Here is a 17,456-nt window from a genome sequence, read left to right as displayed (position 1 = left end):
TCTCAACTCTTGATGACTTTTTGCTGTAAAGATAAGTTGAATATATTTCTAATTTGTCCTTTGGACAAAGATAGCCTTCCTTACCCTGGTGGATAATTTCTTCAAAGGAATGGGAAAGCTGAATGCAACCTGTTACACCACCAAGCCCTTGGTGAGTTTTATTTCACTTTCTTGCATGTCCTCCTCCTCTTGCAGAAATCCATGTAATCTGAATCCTAAAATATACATAAGCAAAGTCCCCAACTTCCTTCCTGTCCATGGGCGTCTGCAGGGTGATGCAAATGGGGGCAAATGACAATATATGCCTGCCTGATGATGTAATCAAACAAATACTGCAATGCATGAATTTTCATCAAATGGTCTGATGCAAGTATGTCATTCCAGAGTTTGTGTGATGGATATCAAAGCAGACATGCCATCATTTGGCACCATCATGGTTATGGATGTTGCTGTTTCTGCCCTCATTTACTTGTCATGTGGATTTCCTAGTCCCTCCCTAATTCCTCTCTAAAGGAATTAAGGAGGGACAATAGACTTACCCATGGGAAATTCCAACTAGAACAAATCATAAACAACAGTGGGGCATGTTGCAGGTGTCATAAAAAAATGTTCACAGGTGCAAGTCATATTCCTGCTCTAGATGGTCCAATGGAGACCTCAGGATAAATTTGGATTTTACTAAGTCCATTATAAATTGACTCAATGACCTAGGCAAATCATTAGTTACTCTTACTCATACATTAAAAACAAAATCTGTTCCCAATATGAATCAGAGCACAGTCCTGCATCCAATCCAGACTTTAGAAAGCACTTCAGCAGAATATACCACACTTTCAAAACTGCTTTCTCAAGTGCACACTTTAAGTACGTGTCTTTTTTTTTAACGTACACACTCCAAACCTATAAATTATAAAGCATTTCCTTGTTCCTCCCCCCAAAACCTCAGTCTCATTAGGCAATGAGTTTACCAACGATTCATTGACTTGTTTCAAATAACTATTGTGAGGATAAATAAGATAAGGGGACACGGTCACTGTACTCTGTACTTAAAGGACAAAATGCTTTTTACACACACACACACACACACACACACACACACACACACACACACACACACACACACACACACAGAGTCATTGAACTCTAAACTTGATTTCATAAGCAGGGACAAACAATAAAACCAGCCTGTGTCTAAGGAACATTGCCTTTCCACTTTGAAAGCTTCCCTTTTCTTTGGCACAGGAAATCACAGGAGCTGTTTGTAAGCACTGCTTGAAAAGTTTCATAGGTGTGTCCACTTCTCTCTCTATATGGCCTGAACTATTTTACATGAGTTACACAGGAGAGGATTTTTAACCTCATGATGGCCACTTCTCTAAGTTTGGGGGCTGGGTGTCGAAGGAGGTAAGCTTTTGTAATTTTTGGCTCCCAGGAGATTGCCAAATGTTTTGAACTGACTTCTAAGAGTTTCCCTGGACTGCTTCAGATAAGAAGGAACATTTCACACAGCAAGTGATCCCTCTGAATCAGGAAAGCCATGTCATCCTTGTCTCTGCTTGTGCTTCCCTGCATAACTCTTGTATGGCTTAGCAGAGAACATTAAAAACAACATAGCAATCTCCGGATCACTTCTTGAAAGTACAGAGAAAGCCAGGCAGAGTTTCCCAGTCAAAATCAGACTCTTGGATAGGAAATTCCAGGATTTGCATTCTTAGGAGATCTGAAAGGCATCAGGTATCAGTTGGAAGGGACTTTGTAGATGATCTAGTTCCCCCCCTGCCCAAGTAGGAGACCCTACACTGTTTCTGACAGATGGCAGTTTAGTCTCTTCTTGAAAGCCTCACTGATAAAGCTTCCACAACTTCTGAAGGCAACTTCTGTTCCATGGGTTGATTGTTCTCCCTGTCAGAAAATTCCTCCTCATTTCTAGGTAAAAACTCTCCTTCATCAGTTTGCACCTGTTCTTCCTTGTCTGGCTTTCAGGTGCTTTGGAAAACAGGTCGACCCCTTCCTGTGACAGCCCCTCAAATATTGGAATGCTGCTATCATGTCTCCCCTGGTCCTTCTCTTCACTAGACTAGCCATGCCGAGTACTTGAAACTGTTCATCCTATGTTTTAGCCTCCATTTCCCTAACCATTCTGGTTGGTCTTCTCTGCACTCTTTCTAGAGTCTCAACATCATTTTTATAGTGTGTTGACCAAAACTGGATGCAGTATTCTATGTGTGATCTTACGAAAGTTTTTTAGAGGTTGAAGAAGGCAACCTTGGAAATACAGTTCCTCAGAGATTATATGCATTCTAAGGTTTTTTACTTCTCCTCAGGAGCTCAGGCAGCATACATTCATGTGATAGTTCCTTCCTCACATTTTCTTTATAACATCTCTGCGAAGTAGGTTAGACTGGGAAAGATTGGTCAAACTCAACTACAACAGAGGGTCAGTTTGAACGTACATCTCCCCAGCCTTATCCAACACCTTAATCATTAAACTCTGCTGCTCTCTGAACAGAATTCAGCACATGCCAGCTTTCCCACAGCAACACATTGCGTTTTATTTCAGAGACATTGACTTTAATAAATAAACAAATATACAGAATATTTGTTCAGTTGAACTTCACACAGAGCTCTTCAAGCGACAGACCTTTGAACTTAGTCAAGAGAGAAAGATGATAAAACGCCCTTGATGAAAACGTTACACTTGGCTTTTCTGTAATGTATCTTTCACAGTCATGGAGTCTGAAAGCCCTACTGAGATAAAAATGAGACACCGACAGACTAAAAAAACAGTTAGACTTGCTCTCTGCTTAACACAGTTCTGACAAAAGAAGAAAAAAAGAAGGAAATGGTTTGATATAAATTGACTTGGCAGCTAAGTTTATGCTGGATGCAGACTTTTTTCTGACGTTTGTAATTTCTTCGTCTTTTTCTCCTGTTTGCTTCGACAGTCATTTTGCTGGTGCGGTTTATACATTTAAGAAATAAGTTTCTGTGTGGTAATTAATGTTGCCATTTTCTTTTCCAGTACTTATGCTTGGCTGTTGCAGATATTGCAAGGCTGACAGAATGAATTCCCACTGAAGGCAGTTGTTCATCCCTGCTTTTTCCTAATGACCAACAGGCTTAACTAATGCTGAATGCTTTTATGGTACCCACAAACATTACCCTGAGACATCCACGCAAATAAAAGGGTGATATTTAGCCAACAGCACACCTTCTCATTCAAGAATAATTAGAAATCATTTCAAGGTTTGAAAGAGATGCTGAGCTAGCTTCTCAACTTTTTATGTTTGGTGCAAGGTGCTAGCTATGTTTTTCTAGATTATTACATGATGAGAAAGCTTGATAAAAGAATAATGAGCTGCTCCATCTCCACCCAAACAAGGATGCCAAACATTTTTTCCTTCTTGCTATGGTCTGTTCAACCAATTTTATTATTACTTGCTACTGTTTACTTCAGTGGGTTAAGAAAGTAACCTGTTTGCAGATTGTTTTTAAAAGACATGAACTAAGTTCAAATGTAGAATTAATAACAATTGAACTAGAGCAGGGTTGTCAAATTCAAGGCCCGTGGGCCGGATCTGGCCATGGGGTGCTTAGATCTGGGCCATGGGGCTACGATGGAAACAGCAAAAGGACCGGTCTGCGGTGGCTATGTCAGCAAAAATGGAGCTCAGGAGGACAGCGTATGGCCATCTAGTCTCCATTTTTGGCGCGAAAGCCTCCTGTAGCCCTCTGCCAGTGAAAAGAGAGCTCAGGATTTTGTGGCAGAGCACTCGGGCCACCACAGGCACCCCCAACATGAGTGATGTCATACTAGCCACACCCACCCAGGCCATGCCCACCGAGGCCTCCTGAGATCAACCCTGATGTGGTCCTCAATGAACTCAAGTTTGACACCCCTGAACTAGAGGAATGTTTGATATTTTCTATGATAAAGAAAATGTTTGATATTTTCTATGATATGCTCTGTTTATTGCATAAGATGGGTGAGCAGCATGTGGAATTAGAATTATACTGCAATTCACAGCAGATCTAAGCAACCTGGTCAATGGTGGTTGAGAGGATGCAGTCCACCAACATATTTCTTGCCCATTTCTGCACATATAATAGTGGTGATTAATGCTAATATCTGCATATCAGTCTTCATTCTAAGATGGCCCAAAAGGAACTCATTAAAATAAATGAAACCATTTAGCAAAACTAAAATGCATTAATTAACGTGAAAACTAAATTGAAGTTTGATCATATGAGAATTGTTGGGTGAAATGTTTTTTTTGTCTGAACTAGCTAATATGCATATATGTGTATATATAAGTGGTAGTCTATTCTTGCCTAAAAGTTAATTCCATAATTGAGATACTGCATTCAATGGCACTTGTTTTAATCAACCATAAACATTATTGGATTCTTAGTGTAACCCAGGCAGAGGGCATCTATAGCTTTCCAGACTCCTATTATTCCTCATCTTTGGCTGGGTGGCTGAGGCTTCTGGAAGTAGGAGCTCAGACTTGGCTCGAGCCCAATGAGTTTTCCATTCCCAAAAATAATCAAGATCTCGGAAACAGTGGAATGAGAGGAAACCACAACTGCTTTAAGACCTGATTAGTTCAACTGGATTTAAATAACACTAAGAATTTGCTGGCCTGAATCCTAAATATATGCAAATACAAATATTAGTTTTATGGTTATATAACTTTCCTGCCATAGCAAGTTTCTGTTTACATAATGGCTGAGCAAAACATTAACTTTTTATAATACAAGGACATGGTGGATCAATGTAGAATCAGCTGGGGTTTTTTTCTTTGTCCTAACTGGTATAGAGAATGTAAACTGAGATATACATAGCACCCAGTATAGCCTGATAGTAGCACTACCCAAACACTAAAGCAATGATTCTCAACCTTGAGAACTTTAAGATGAATGCACTTCAACTCCCAGAATTCCCCAATCCACACATCTTAAAGTTGCAAGGTTGAGAAATCTGCTTTAAAGTCTATAAAGATTGCATTCATCTCTGGCCTGTTAAAGAATCTACGAGAATTTTATTATACTTTACTGTATTTGGCTATAATGAACCCAAGTCAATATAGATTAATGATGTATGTGGGATGTAAAACCAGGAATTTAAGGGTGTATCTGAGAATAGTTTTGATTTCCTAAGCTACCACATAATGTGCTTGTTTTTAAAATGTAGGTGTAATAGATGTAGGTATAGTAGTTATAGCCTGAAAATCTGGGCCACAATATCATAGATCCTGGGAGGTATGTGAGAGGAATATTTTATTCAGAGTAGCTCCGTATGGACATGTGTAATCTCAGCAAGCACTAGAACACCACTATTGCTCTGTGTAGCACCTGGCATATGCATGCATAACCAATATAATAACCAACCGGATTGGAGGGGGTGTGGTTTCGTGTGCTGCCTGCATCCCACAGATGGGGCTTCACTTGATTGCATGGCTCAGTTTCTAACATGCTGCAGCCCGGTGCTGTTCCACAGATCAGGGGTTGGAGATCTCTGTATTAAGCTGTAGCTTTCCAATAAGGATACATCAGCATTGAAGGATACAGTGCTGTACTTTATTTTTTACGAATTTGCTGCCGCAAATGCTAGTGAGATGGTTTTATAGGTAAACTTCCCTCAGATATACATATTCTGTATGCAATTGGTATCAGACGAATATGGAAGAGCAGGGTGTGTTTCCATTTGAAAGGAGCACAGCAACAGCTGATCAAATAAGAAACAAAAAAAAGGCAAATCCATTTGATTCTATGAATTCTGATGAATACTTCAAGTTGTGGTATTTCTCATCTACAGCAAAATGGAACTTTTACACCCAGCTGAGAGATTCTTTCTTGGGCTATGAATTTCTCAAATAAACTTGATGAAATATTTTTGGTAATTCCAGAACTCATTGCTGAAGAGAAAAATTGTGCTTATGTTTAATGATGCTCAATAAAACAAAAGCAACAATTAAGAATAACAGAGACAGCTTTCTTCCAGAAACAATAAATACAATGTAGCTAAATAGTAGACTTTAAAATCAGTGTTTGCACTGGGATGGTTTAAAAGCAGAAGAGAGACTAAGGATTAATTTTGGGAGTATTTCATGAAAACCTTATCTCTTGTCTGTCAGTGATAAGTGAATAGTTTCATACCATTCCTGTCACATCATTACAGCTGAGAAATAGAAACAATGAGATGACAAGTTGATTTGCAAGTTAAACCTTTTGCTGTTCTAATTCAAATGTGCTTCTGGGTTAATTATAGGAAACTGATAAACTTGGTCTCCTCCTTTGTGTCAAGAGTTTTATGAATAAAGCTAATTTGGCCCAAGTGAGCTGGGTGCAGAAATAAAAACCAGATACCAATATCAGGAGGCTAATTTGCTTTGGAGAAAGTGGGGGTGGGGGGAAAGGTTTTCCTGTGAGTCAGCCTTGGCTCCTGGTAATTGCCTGGACAGGTTCTTGCAGTTTTCTTGGCAAGATTTTCAGAAGTGGTTTGCCATTGCCTCCTTCCTAGAACGAAGATAGTTTCAGACCCAAGGTCATCCTGATGGCTTCATGCCTAAAATGGGAATAGCATTCAAGTTTCCTGTTTTCCTGCCTGGTGCCTTAACCACTTCACCAAACAGGAGGTTATATATCAATGTTATGTCTCAAGAGAAATCAGACTGCCAGATTAGATGGCGCAAAGAACAGGAGTTTTTCAGCAATATAGTAGTCCCTCTTCTATGGAATCCCTGCTCAATGGCCGTTCAATTCACCCCATCATTAAAAAAGCCATTTAAAATGGCTTTAAAGAACTTTTGTTTGTTTGTTTGTTTTCAAGAAGCTCATATCTGATAAGGTTTTATTGGAAGTATTGCTGGAAAATTATTTCAGTCCTATGAATCACATCTGGAAATACATATATTTTAAACTGTATAGGTTTAAAAGTGTAATTATCACTGTATTCCAGAATCATTTTAATTAAAGAAGGCATTTAAAGTCCCATAAGGCAATTTTACACTAAATGGAGATGTTTTACCTTTAAAGCTGCAGAAGCAGCCAATACAAAAACCAATGTAATATTGCCCAAAGATTGCCATTTTTAATGGCATCACATTATTAGAATGAACTTTGAAAAACAGATCCTAATCTGAAGAAGTAATCAAATGGCACCAAGAAAAAAGCAGTTTGGAAATGTTTGATTTTGTACTAACAATCTTATAAGATATAGGAAAGTTTCCTTTAGAGTAAGGGAAAAGGGGGGTGTTTAGATCATAATGTATGTTACTGAACAATATCCTGAAACTATGTTGTGGTTTTAGTGACTGTGTTTACCTGACACTCTAAAACAACCCAGTTCAAAATAGAAATAATCTCATATTTATTCATTTCAGACTGTGAATGTAAGGACAATTTGGGAGAAATATTTACTGAAATCAGGTGGCGTCTCAATTTGTTTGCTTAAGACATTTTTGTTTTTGAAGACTGTGCCTCTGCAAGAGTGTGGATATATACACCTATATACACACAGAACCCATAATTTTGTTGCCTGTCAGGAGTGGCCACACAGGTTAAACAGCTTCTTTTTAACCAATACAGAATCCTACAAAACTTGTTTAAGCAGAAAAGATTAAATATATAGGCATCAAGGGAAGATCTCTCCTTCAGTCACCTATTTTGAAGAAATTGTAGTGATAAAGCATCTCATCTAGGTCTCTTGGTCATGTGGAAAAATTCCATCAATGAGTGTTTAAAAAAATACTCCTTCCTTATATTTTAATAATGTGGCTATTTATGAATATTAATAACACTCAAAATTCTTGAGTCTATTTTTATTAATTGAAAACAAAATATGTACTAAAATAGAATCAAAGCTGGTAGCAATGCATTTTAGTTCATCCCTGGGAAAATTAAAATTAAAAAGCCAATTTTGACAATATTATCACCTGAGACCACTATACTCAGCAAATTCTAATTTTCCAAACTGTTTGCAAAATTGTGTTGATGTTTCATGACTAAACCAAAGAGGGGCATTTCCTGGCTTTGCTCTTCTCTTTTCAGCACATTACCAATATTGCAGTAGAGGCAAGACAGGATCAGCAACTGGAACAACAGATTTCATTTATTTTGTTATTTGTTAAATTTATTTGCCACCTATCTTGCTATGGGTCTACTCTAGGTGACTTAACAATAAGAAAAATGAAAGGAGTGTAAATAGGAGTAAAATAGTAGAACAATAATGTAAACAATGATGAAGAAAGACAAGAATAATACATCAATAGGATAACCGAAAAGGTGGGTGAATGGAGAACAGAGAGTCAAGTTTGGGCGGGGGGGGGGGGCTGAGTGTGCAATTCATGCTGGAATTGTTTTCTACAACTGAGGAGGCAACAGTGATAAATGGAACAAAAGTGGAACTTTATCAAATAGAAAAGTAATACATGGTATCTGGATTAGTGTGAGACAAAATAAAGTAGTTCATGAAGCCAAAAAACAAAACAAAACACCAAGCAGAGAACATATGAGGATAGTTATGGCCTCAACACAAGGGAGAAGACACCACTAAATACTGCACAGTATATCCATGTGCAAAATTCACATAATACATAGCTCATCTTCAGTGAAACAATTATAAGAAATTCCAGGGCAGCAGTTGTGTTCCTCTGTTAGAACAAAAAATAAGAGATCTTCTGGTACCTTACAATAGCAGCCCCCAACCTTTTGGGTGCCAGGACCAGTTCCATGGAGGGCGGCTTTCCCACAGACTGGGGCAGTGCATGCTGCCTGGATATGATGTGTGCATGGATGGAGCTTCGCTAGCTTGCACAGTCTGGTTCCTGGAGGGCTGCTGACCGGTGCCAGTCCATGGCCCAGGAGATGGGAACCCCTGAGTTAGAGATTATCACATTAATTTAAGCATAAATATTTATTTACTGTATTGGATCAAAAGAAGTGCAGTCCTTTTCAAATCTTGGCAAAACAAAGTGGTTATTGTTTATTGTCATAAGCTGGTCTGTTCCAGCAATGAACAAAAATGATCCCATTAACTTTCCAGAAACAGATAGAGAACAAACCTAAGCTTATAAAGACTCTAATCTTTTCCAAAATTTTGTATTTGTTATATGTTTTCCATTGAAAATATAGTATTGTTAGAAAAATAGCACAGTGATTCTTTTGTCAAATAAGTATCACCAACTCAAATGTCTTAAAAAGTTCTTTAGCGTATCACTGTCAGAATGGGACAACTCACTGCTGCTAATTGGCCATGGCCAACTCACCACAGAACAATTCATCGTGGCCAATTTGCCATGGGAAAACTCACAGACCAATTCAACTATTTTATTTCATTATTTTAATTTTTGTCATTCACATTTCATTTCCCCCCTCTTTTTGCATCTTTTCTCATTCTATTTTACAATTTCTTCATATAAAGTAAGTTTTGTCCCTTGCCAAGTTGTCCTGGAGCCATGGCGAGTTGGCCATGATGAGTTGGCTGTGGCGTGTTGTCTTAGAACGACTTGTCATGAGAAATGTATTATGTCAATGGAACAGTTTCTTTATGATGTACAGGTAATACTAGACCTAAGGCCATAACTGAGCTCAGAATTGTGGTTGTTTAATCTTGCCAGTCACTAAGCGGTTCACTACATGACTGCAGTCAGTTTTGCAACCTTTTTTACAGCGGCCGTTAAGCAAATGCCATGGTGGGTAAGTGAACACTACAGACATTAAACAAACCCATTGTATACAATGGACATTTTTTGTCGGAAACTGGGAGTAAAAACATAGTAAATCACAGTCATGAATTGACAAACAGCCATAAATGTGACAGAGTTACCAAGCTCCCAAAATGCTATCATGTGACTGGGGGAGGGGGGCAGCCACCGGAACCTTAAAACCAGGTTGTAAGTAGTTCTGAGGAGCTACATTATAACTCAAGTGCTGCCTGGTTTGATATAAAAGCATCATGCATTACACAGAGGAAAACAAGAGCTTACTCTCAATAACTTTATTAAGCTGTACTTCTCATGCAAACTACAAATGAGCAAAGTTTCTAAATGACTTGATTAAAGATAAAAAATATTTCATGAACACTGCTGGAAGTATGTAATCTTTTGAAGGGGTGGGGTAGGTGATGGAATTAAAGAGGAAAGGACTTAACAAATAAATAGTTTGTCTGGAGCCAAACAGAATAGAGACGGCAAGGCAACAGTTTCGAAAAGGCCTCTCCTGCATAGCTTTTACATAAGTGACACAATGCCATTTGGATTCATAGAAGGTCATAATAAACTCTCTCCACAAATTACACTACCATTTTAAGAATGAAACGTTTAAACCTTTCCTTTGACTTGCGTCTACACTAATAACAGAGTTTTACATTTGGTACCTTTTGAAGAGTGCATATAATCAAAACAATAGGCAGGTTTTCACTGTATGTATAAACAGCTGCTTAGAGCCAAACCTTGAGTATTACAGAAAGCCTGCAAGATAATGGTTGGTTATGTAAACCGAGCTAGACCATGCAAATCAGGCAATGGAAAACTAAGAGAGAGCACAGCCTATTTATCATGTCCTGTCACTATCACTTGCCCATTTAAAGTCTATTTAAATATATTACCTTTCCTTCCAAACTTCAGGTTTTTTTTCACTTATCTTTTCTAAGTAATACTAATGCCAATGTTTTAATTAGCATATACAGTAGGTACATGATATCAGAGAAGATCGGGGACATTGATAAACAGTGGCAAAGTACGGAAAGAAATGGACTACATAACAGGAAATGAATGGAGCTCTTAAGCATTCAACAGTGAGAAAAATATAATTTATCAAACAAATTTATCCAGGAACTGAAATACATCCCCCCCAAAATCCAAGAAAGCTTTTTGTTTTCATTCAGTGCCTTGAATTGAAAAGTATCAAGGAAGTTATAAAGCAACTCACAGATCACAATAGTGGATCTAATGTATTATAGGTTAATGCAAGATTAATTACAAGATGCATCAGTTATAGCAATTATGAAAACTTTGGTCAAATATCAACTTGGGGGAGGGGTGGGGGAGGCACAACTAACTCAAATATCCACTTTCCTTAGTCTATGATAAAATACGTGTATTAACATTTTAAGAGTTCACCATAGCCTATATGATTCCAATGACCTGATCTGATCATGAATATGTAATTATCACTTATGGTAATAATACATACAATCTTTTATATTTATATTTTAGATGAATAAGACCATCCAGCTCAATAATACCTCTGAGCAACAAGCAAATAAAAACAAATACATAAAAGAAATAACAAGGGAAAGAAACATATACACTACTCAAAATGGGCCATATACTTCATTCCTTGATCTTTCTTGGAGATTTGAGGGGGTGGGGGAAATCAAGGATTGTTTAAAGCAGCAGACCTCAAGATTTGCAGCTTGGCGGCTCAGCTGAGGGGGAGAGGGCTACCGGGTCGCACGAGCAGTGAGGCGGCACATGTGTGTGAGCTGAGGAATAGTACACATGTAGGTCAAATTGCACAAGTGGTGAGGGGGGGCACCCCTGATTTAAAGTATGCAGTGTTAGAGTTATTTAAATTTCAGAGGAGATGATATTTGTATTAATTTTAATTCATATTTTTTTCTAACAGCTATTTAACTTATTAAATATTTATAGCCAGCCCCAGTACTAATGGACTGTACACAAGGCCCAATGAAGTAAAACAAAATCATTCAAAACATATATAAATCATACAAATCAGCAGTAAAACCTGGTACATTGAAAACATCACTCATAAGTACCAAACTACTGCTTGATAAACTGTGTTGCTTTAGCTTATTTTTAAAGTATTTGTAGAGGAGGGTACACATTCACATCCTCAAAATGAACTCAAATATTTGTCCACAAATCACTTAACACTTTCAACCTTGAATTTTGGAAAACTGCTCCTACCCCTAAGACTGACTTGGATAGTGTTTCTTACCTTTTGCTGGGGCTTTTGTGCTTTATCTTTGGAGTATGGAGTATGGAGTAGTTTATTTATATGCCGTCCTTTTCCCTGGGGGGACTCAGGGCGGCTTACAATTCGAAAGGAGGGGAAAACAAACAGATTAACACATAAGACAGTACATCATTAAAAGCACAACATTCATACAATTCGGGTGGGTTACGATCTTTAACCCCAGGCCTGACGGGATAGCCAGATTTTGAGGGCTGTGCGGAAGGTCTGGAGGGTGGTGAGGGTACGAATCTCCACGGGGAGATCGTTCCATAGGGTCGGAGCTGCCACCGAGAAGGCTCTCCTCCGCGTGGTTGCCAGTCGACATTGACTGGCAGATGGAACTCGGAGGAGGCCTAATCTATGGGATCTAATTGGTCGAGTGGAGGTAATTGGCAGTAGGCGGTCTCTCAAGTACCCAGATCCACTACCATGAAGGGCTTTGTAGGTGACAAGTAGCACCTTGAAGCGTACCTGGAGATCGACAGGTAGCCAGTGCAGCTCGCAGAGGATAGGTGTTATGTGGGTGAAACAAGGTGCACCCACAATCGCTCGCGCGGCCGCATTCTGGACTAGCTGAAGTCGCCGAATACTCTTCAAGGGCAGCCCCATGTAGAGCACATTGCAGTACTCCAGCCTAGAGGTCACAAGGGCACGAGTGACTGTTGTGAGAGCCTCCCGGTTCAGGTAGGGGCGCAACTGGTGCACCAGGCGAACCTGGGCAAATGCCCCCCTGGTCACAGCTGACAAATGGTGTTCAAAAGTCAGCTGTGGATCCAGAAGGACTCCCAAGTTGCGGACCCTGTCTGAGGGGCGTAGTATTTGGCCCCCCAGCCTGAGAGATGGAATACTTGCCGAATTAGTGGGAGGGAAACACAACAGCCACTCGGTCTTATCTGGGTTGAGCACAAGCTTGTTAACCCTCATCCAGTCCCTAACAGCTTCAAGGCCCTGGTTCATCACGTCCACCGCTTCATTGAGTTGGCACGGGGCGGACAGATACAGCTGAGTATCGTCCGCATACTGGTGGTATTTTATCCCGTGCCACCGAATGATCTCGCCCAGCGGTTTCATGTAGATGTTAAAAAGTAGGGGGGACAGGACCGAACCCTGTGGCACCCCATATGTTAGGGGCCTAGGGGTCGATCTCTGCCCTCCGACTAACACCGACTGCGACCTGTCCGAAAGGTAAGAGGAGAACCACCGTAAAACAGTGCCTCCCACCCCCACCTCCCGCAGTCGTCGCAGAAGGATACCATGGTCAATGGTATTGAAAGCCGCTGGCTTGGCTTTCAGCAAAGATAAGGGTGTAGTTGCATACAACTAAATTATATCTTAACAAGCGAACTTCTGGTCTAAGAGGCATGTTGTGTGATCTCATAAAAATTGGCTCATTCAGTGAATCATGAGTAAGCATGTTGTCATATCTCTACAAGCTATTGGCTGCTCCAGAAATGGGAGTGTTACCTGAACTTGGGGCAGGCTTCCTAATGTCTTCCTAGCATCACCTAGCATGAAGTTATTATGGACAGCACAGGAAATCCTTGTTTAGCGATTGGCTTGTTGAACAACCATTTGCTATTATGAAGGTGATGGGGAAACTTAACTTTGTGACCAATCCACACCTTTATGACCTTTATAGGTCTGTAAAGTGACGAAAAGGTGAAGTAAAGTCATAAAAAACCATAGCAGTTTTAAATAGTGACATTTTCACAGTGACAAACGCTGATCTCAATTGCATTAAACAAGGACCACCTGTACACAGAATTATGCCAATTTTGCTTATCTTTATTAATAGGTCAGCTGTTATATCAATCAAATGATTTGCTTTTTAAAGGTTTTACCTTAAAATACCAGTTTAAGTATGAAATACATTATTTTATTTTCTGTATAAGCTGGGAATTTCTGATCTGTCACAATATTTGGAGACATGGAAGACTACCTAGTTTGTGGTTATACCTTTGTGTGTCAATAGAGCCCATGGTGGTGAGCAAAAATAGAAAAATGTTTTTGGTTCCTGTGGTTGTAGTTTATTTTCAGTGGGAATATTTTACTTTCTCCACAAAAACTACAATTGACCAGCAGGTTGGAATAGAACATTTGGCATCCTGTTTAATACATATAAATCATACACATGCATCTGCCCACATTGAAAACACCCATTCCTTCTAATAAATTTAGTGGAGGACAAGATGTTGGCAAGTTCACCAGCCAGTTATCAGAAAGCAGATAGATACACAAAAATATCTGGGGTCTATAGCATACTATAAACTAACCATATTGGCTCCATTTGCACAATAAAAGTTATATCTGTATGACACATTAAATCTATTATTTCCTTAACCTAACCTAATTTATTCATTCCCATTTTTTCTGCATTTGTATGACACATTGAACTTGACTTGCCATCAGAACTGAGCACAAAATATCTGTTGTTAAGTGCAACATTTAAGTGAGTTTTGCCCTATTTTATGATTTTTCTTGCCACAGTTGTTAAGTGAACCACTGCAGTTGATAACTTAGTAACCTGATTATTAAGTGACCATGGCTTCCCCATTGACTTTGCAATAAGGTCGCAAAAGGGAATCACGAGATCCTGGTACATGGCAAAGGTCATAAATTTGAACCAGTTGTCAAGCATCTGAATTTTGATCACATGATTATAAGGATGCTGAAAAGGTCATAATTATGAAAAATTGTCACAAGTAAGATTTTTCAGTTCTGTTGTAACTTTGAACATTCACTTAATGAATTGTTGTAAGTTGAGGACTATCTGTGTATGTACAGTTTAATGATAATCTGATAAAGCCTCATCTGTTATCTTTAAGAAATTCAGGAGATCAATGAACTTGTTGAGTCCCGGCGTGGGACTCGCCATACATGAGAGGAGATGCAACTAGAGAGGCAGTGGCTCCCTGGCAGAGGGGCCACCTTTGATGATGCTGCACGGCTGGAGCATTCCCTTCCGAACCTGCGCCACTCAGCTGACTAGTCCTGGTGGCGTTCTGTGGCAGCCACATGCCATCCACTAGACCATTCCCGACAGCGATTAAAGCAGAGTTTTGCCGTGTTTGAGTGCGTGTCCAGGCTCCCTTTGTTCCTACTAGGTCCGGCCTAGACTGGCTGAGAGAAGTACTGTATGAGACAATTGGAGGAAAGACAACTGTTGCCCCTACCTTCTAATGGGGGAAAGGAGAAATCACATAGCAATACTGTAAATGTAATGTCAATACCTGGGAAGAGTCTAAAGTAAATCATAAAGAGATTTGATCTGTATGAAAACAGTGCAAAGATTAATAGAAGGCTGCAGAACTTTTTTAACAGCTGTAGTCTTGCCAAGATGTGTTCCCCCCCCCCACCCCAATTATTTTTATCACTGGGATTGGGGTGGACTTAATATCCCTTGATCTTAGCAAAACAATGTCCTGGAAACCAAGCTTCATCAGGAGAGACCGAGGGAGTTGGGATTGATTAATTAATGTTCAAGAAAAAAAAATGACTGAGAGGGGTATGGTAGCACTTTTCAAACAATTGAAGGGATGACATATCGAAGCATGCCAGAGTGCAAATATAGAATTCTGGCTTTAAATTACAAGAAGGCAGATTCCCATTCAAATGTTAAAACCCCCACAGCATGCAGAGTTTGATAGTGAAGCCAATTATCATGGGAGACAGTAAATCTCACTGTTTCAGAAGATAGACCACTTTCTGTTGGACTGGCTTTAAATTGGAATTCCCTTGAGCCAAGAGTTGGATTCATAGAGTCCCTTCTAACTCTGTGATGGTGTGATTCCTTCTTTAGTACTCTCTTCCACTAAAATACTAGATTCTAGACTCAAATCTGAATCCTATAAATAATAGTAAAAAGGGTAAAGACAAAGGATTTCTCTGCGGATTTTATTCTGCTAATTGTTGCCAACAATAGGGGGAGGTGCTCATCTCCCTTTCAAGGCCATTGAGCCAGCACTGTCTGAACACATTTCCATGATCACGTGGCGAGCATGACATCGGGAACACTGTTACCTTCCTACCTATTTATCTACTTGCATTTGTATGGTTTCAAACTGCTAGGTTGCCAGGAGCTGGGGCAAATATGGGAACTCACCCTTTCACATGGAGCTTAGGTCTTGAACTGGGTTGGCGGCTTTCCAGCTGACAAACCCAGTGTCTTAACCGCTGTCCCATAAATAATAATCATCCAATATATTTAAAATCCAATTCTTCAAACTGACACACATTGCTCAAAAATTCAGAAATAGGTAATTACTATGTTGTCTTAAGAGAACAGAACTACTTGAAGTGATTATCGAAGACTGATATAGTTCTTAATTGAGAATATTTTCCAGCCTTGGTTTCTGAGCTTTAATCCATGCACATAACCCTAGATTTCTAGAAATTGTTTGGCCTTGTTTGCACAAAACCAAGCAAAAACTACCGTCTTCTTGTTGCTTCGCATTCTATATATGTAGTACCTGACATTGGCATGAAAATCAGAGAGAAGTCTAAAGTTTGTTGAGGCATTATTTTCTTAATATTTCTTAACACACATCTTTTCAAGAAAGGAAAGACTATGAGAACACTAGTCCTACATGGGCTATATTTCCTTGAGCGGACAGGGGATGTTGGGGGGAAAATGTTGGCACCTCTGCATGGAGTTAGCCTTGAAGACAATTCAGAAAAGTGGGGCTCATGTTAGACCACTACTGTGTTAATTGCATTGACTTTCAGTTTCTTTCCAGCTATGATTCAATGTTCTGGTTATCACTTTTAAAGCTTGAACGCCACAGGGCAAATTATTTGCAGGACTACCTCTCCTTGGGGGTATCTGCCTGTTCCACTAGGTCAGCTAGGATAGGTCCTTTCTAGATTCTTCCTCTTAAAAACTACCATTTAGTGAGAACTAGGCACCACAACGTCTCAGTAATGAATGGTCTCTGCACTTCCCCAAGATCTAACAGACCTCTACCTTCCTAGCTTTCTGAAAATCCTTCATGATCTGGCTTTTCCCACAAATTTTGCGTAGTCTGAAACTGAAGCCAAATGAAGTTGTTGAGAGATACATGGGGATGTGTTGTGTTTGGGAGCACTGAAAGATTCTATATTGATTTTTCTTTTCTTTTTTCCTGTTTTATTATGAGCTGCTCATGATTATGTTGCATAAGATAGCCAGAGTTATAAATATTAGGAAGGAAGGATATTGCTTTTGGGCCATGTAAATTACCATGTGAAATGAAATAATATCTTATTTTTGTTAACACAGACCTGGATTACCAGGTCATTTATTTTAGAAGACAGCTGTATATCATCTTCCAAAATTACCACACCCTTTAATAACAATACATATTTCAAGCAAATGTAGACTTTCTTTAGCCAGAGAAAGGAATCCTGGGAATCTTTTCCTCCCAAGAATGAAAATATGCATTATGACTCTGTCCCCAGGTATTTGTAAAGAGCACAAATAAATATATTTGATCAAA

Source organism: Thamnophis sirtalis, unplaced genomic scaffold (genome assembly GCF_051295495.1).
Source record: "Thamnophis sirtalis isolate CommonGarterSnake01/CBP01778 unplaced genomic scaffold, rThaSir2_p1.2 scaffold_6, whole genome shotgun sequence".
In the NCBI taxonomy this organism is placed as follows: Eukaryota; Metazoa; Chordata; class Lepidosauria; order Squamata; family Natricidae; genus Thamnophis; species Thamnophis sirtalis.
Note: the sequence above shows the minus strand (reverse complement) of the source record.